Source organism: Tupaia chinensis, unplaced genomic scaffold (assembly GCF_000334495.1).
Source record: "Tupaia chinensis unplaced genomic scaffold, TupChi_1.0 Scaffold145805_1, whole genome shotgun sequence".
NCBI lineage: Eukaryota > Metazoa > Chordata > Mammalia > Scandentia > Tupaiidae > Tupaia > Tupaia belangeri.
The window spans coordinates 367,985-372,039 of NW_006205663.1; the positions used below are offsets into that span (position 1 = coordinate 367,985).

At 38.5% G+C, this 4,055-nt stretch overlaps 1 pseudogene; it reads right to left on the bottom strand.

Moving 5' to 3' along the window:
* Window positions 1-837: 837 nt before the first annotated feature.
* LOC102477037 (52 kDa repressor of the inhibitor of the protein kinase pseudogene) lies at window positions 838-3,023 on the bottom strand (annotated as a pseudogene).
* Between the last annotated feature and the right edge of the window lie 1,032 nt (window positions 3,024-4,055).

Below are 4,055 nucleotides of genomic sequence, written 5' to 3' on the forward strand. Positions count from 1 at the left end.
ATTAATTTTCTTTACCAAAAATAACAACAATATTTTCTGTATTTCTAAATAAACCACAAAGCACTTAGCTTCCTAGGTTCTCCAGGTTTTGCTCATAAATCAAGATGAGACAATAGATGGAGTCATGAAAGAAGATAGATCCATTGTCAGGATCCATGGCCTGATTCTGTTCTGAACATGAAACAAAGTGTTCAATATATACTTGCTAAAAACCTTATGAATACGAAGATTTAGCCTCAACAAAGGAATGTAAACAGCAATAACCAGACACAGAACAAGTGTAAGCTCTTCCATCCAAACTTTGACCATAGCTTATTCCTTTAAGTTCATTTGATAAATTAAAAATCTACACTGAAATCATTGTTTGGTGAGCTCATAGCTTCTTTCTCTGGTAATTCCCTTTATTATTCATTAGAGAATTTTCACAATATATTTAAAATCTCTACTAGGCAAATAATGTGGCTTCATTGTAGCACTTTATTTTATCCTCCACTTTGTCAAAATTTGTTTCTTTAAAGAATTGGTAGCTTAGGATCCAGAAGAATTCACAGGGGTAATAAATGTTATGTTTAAAATGACTTAACTGAAACAATTCCAGAGTGCCACCGGCAGAAATCACACCAACGTAAGAGGTGGCACTTTCAATACTATCTTCTGGAAGAACACACAGGTCTTCAAAGCATAAGAGTTCAAACAGGGGCCCTTTAATTAGGTAGATTATCCACGGCTAATGTATTTAAATGGAGGCCTATGGGCATTCAACGATTCAGTGGCCTACATAAACCTTATAGTTTTCTTCCAAAAGTCAAATATGAGACAAAGCCTGTTTTAAAACCCTTAGGTATTTCCAATGGTTTCTGAATGATCTGCAGGAAGCTCCGACTTTGTTGTGTAGAGTTTGGTATATTTGTCCACCATTAAATCCAGGTCATGTTTTATATCAAAATTTATGTTAAGTGAAGCCAAGTTATTTGACCTTTGGTCTGTCAAAGTGTTCCTCAAGTATACTTTAATATGCTTCCATGCATTTTCATAGCACTTTTTCTCAACCTTCATCACAGGCAGAATGTACAGGACCTTCTGCAGTGTGTACACATTCGGGAAATACTTGATATTGGGCTTTGTAAATGGTGGAGGCAAGCTCTATGTTCTTCCCTCTGTGTTTCCATTTGATTCTCCAACAGTGAAGTTAGCTGAGAGCGTGTCAGGATTGGGCAGGTCATTTCTGTACATGTCAGCGTCATGTTCCACTGTCGCGTTGAATTCAGGCTGTCCCGTGACTGAGGATACCAGAGAGAAGCATTTAAAAGCTTTGAGGTACTGTTCCAAGAAGATACTTTTAAGCTCCTGAATAATATGCTCCACTGTTGGAAAACTCAGGGTCTCTTTACAATAAATTTCTGAGGTTAGCTAAGATTCCAAATTACCTTGCTGAGCTCTGCGTGAAATTTCCCAGGGAGTTTCGTTGAATATCAAGTTTGGTTGCCAAATTTGTGGCTTCCACAAACCAAAACTCATGATAAATCTCAGTGTTTTCCATCACTTCATTGAGTGAATGCAGTACTACAGTCAAGCTGCTGGCTGCAAAGAAGACATTGGAGGTCTACCCCTGCAGATTTTCCCCAAAGGCTCTTGTAAAAGACAGGGCATTTTTGAGAACAACGATGGTAACAATGAAATTAAAATCTGTTACTTCATTGTATAGCTCCACCAACTATACAGTTGTCCCATTGAATATTTGTGCCATTATTTATACCACCTAAACATAAAAAAAAAGTAATAACAGCAATATTTTGCTTGCAGGAGATCCACTAAAATATCAAAAGCATTATGCTTCCCCATGCACTGAGAAAGGCAAAATTTCCTTCAGTTCTTTACCCTTTTTTTCACTGCTCTGAAAAAGAACAGAAATCACATTATCGAATTTTAAAAGCAGTTGTGGTGATCAATGGAAAAAGCACAAACTTCTTTGTGCCACAGAAACTCCTATAAGGGGCACTGATTTTGCCAACCACATATTTAAGGCACAGGAAGAATAGAGTATATAGATGACTTGGGGATATTTCTCTAACAGTCTAGAAACAACAGCTTTCATTATGGAAGAAAATCCACTGGACACAATGTATGCCTGGTCATGGCAATACTCCATATTAAATCCTCATTTTTCATTTATCTTAGTGTGAAATTTCACAGCCAAAATTTCCACATTGGCGTCATAAGGCAGGAAGCCCTCAAACTCTTCTCTCAGGTTATGAGATTCATCAGTTATCAGGAGTGAGGGACCAGCAGCAGATAATATAATGGTTAGATTGCTGGACTCCCACATTGCTGACCCTAGTTCAGTCCCAGACTGGAGGCTTGAGTCTCATTCTGGGCACATGCGCAAGTGTGTTCAAAATCCTGAGAGGAGAATGAAGGGGAAAGGATTGCAGTGTGGCCATCCCCTCTGGGGGTGGGGGGGCGGTAGCTCACTTTCTGTCTCTCTGTCTCTCCAGAAATCGCATGCACCATGTAGCAAAAATCTCTCTTTAAAAAAGAAAATAAAAGAAAGTTATCAGGAGTGAAGAGACCATCTGGAATCTCTTCAGTTTCATGTCCATCTATAGGTATGTGGGTATTGCTATTTGTCTCTTGAGGTTTTCATTCCTCTTCGGAAGTCTCAATTTTTTTTTTTTCTTTTTCAGTGTCCTGATTCCATCCTCACTCAATTCTTTTATTCATTTTCGATGTCTGTCATAGGTATTGTTCAGACGACTGGTGAGATCATATACTTCTGGTATTGCATTATCTCGAAGAACTGTCCTTTAAGGGCTAGTTCTATAGATCATTGAGGTCTCAAAGTGTTTGGCACATAATTGATCATGCTTATTTATTTAATCAGGTGTTTGATCTCCCAAGTCTGCTCTCCTATAATTCTCTACCCACTTCTGGCATCTGGCTTGGTCCCCCAGGAACATGAAAAAGGTCAGGTTCAACTGCTTGTTCTTCCATGTGCATTTGGGGGTGGTGCAGAAGTTTGGCATCATCTCCACCTGCTGGATCCCAGGTTCCCCTCCCTGATCCCATTGGAATGGTGGCAACCCTGAGCAGGCAAGGAGGGGAGCTGGACCACCAGACACCACAATGAGGTCAAAAGGAGCCAAAAATGTATATTTTCAATTCTGTGGTCTTTTTCTAAGCTTCTAGTTTTATTTGTGTCACATATCAGTCACCTCCAGACTAATGTATTTATTGATCCACTGAATGATCCTTAGAGATTCTTCAAAGAATGAGTAAGAATGAGTGGATAGAGCACAATTCTTTTTTTTAATTTCAAGTTCTTTTAAACATTCAATCACATTATTTAGCTTGCAAAGTGAATATTCCAACATGTGTGCCTTTCTCTCCAGTCCAGTTGATAATACTATAAATTATCTTCAACAGATACTACTCCATTTCTTTGTCCCATTAATGCTATGCCTCTCTATTTTTCTCCTTAATGTCCCTCCTCAGACATTAATCTTTTACCCACCTCTTCCCAACCTATATCTGGTATTCACAACCATTTATGTGTTTCTATATCCTGTAGTCATTCAGTATTGGTCATAGAGTGGAGACACTTGGTATATATTAAATGAAGACATACGATGTCTCTACTTCATATCCTGGCTTGCTTTACTCAGCAGTAAATCTTCCATATTCACCCACTTTCTGTCAAAAGCCAGGGTATTGTTGTTTCTTTATAGCTGAGTAGTATTCCATAGAATATATGTGCCACAGTTTTTCAATCCATTCATCTGTTCGGGGGCATTTGGGTTGGTTCCATGTCTTAGAAATTGTGAATAGTGCCACAATAAATATCGATGTGCAAGCATTTTTCCAATTAAGAATTCTTCTGTCCTTTGGGTAGATACCAAGGAGTGGGATTGCTGGATCATATGGTAGTTCTATTTGTATTTGTAGATTGGAATCTCCAATTTGTTCTCCACAGTGGCTGGACCAATTTACATTCCCACTAGCAGTATAAGAGAGTTCTCCTTTCACCACACCACCACCAGCATTTATCATTTTTGTTA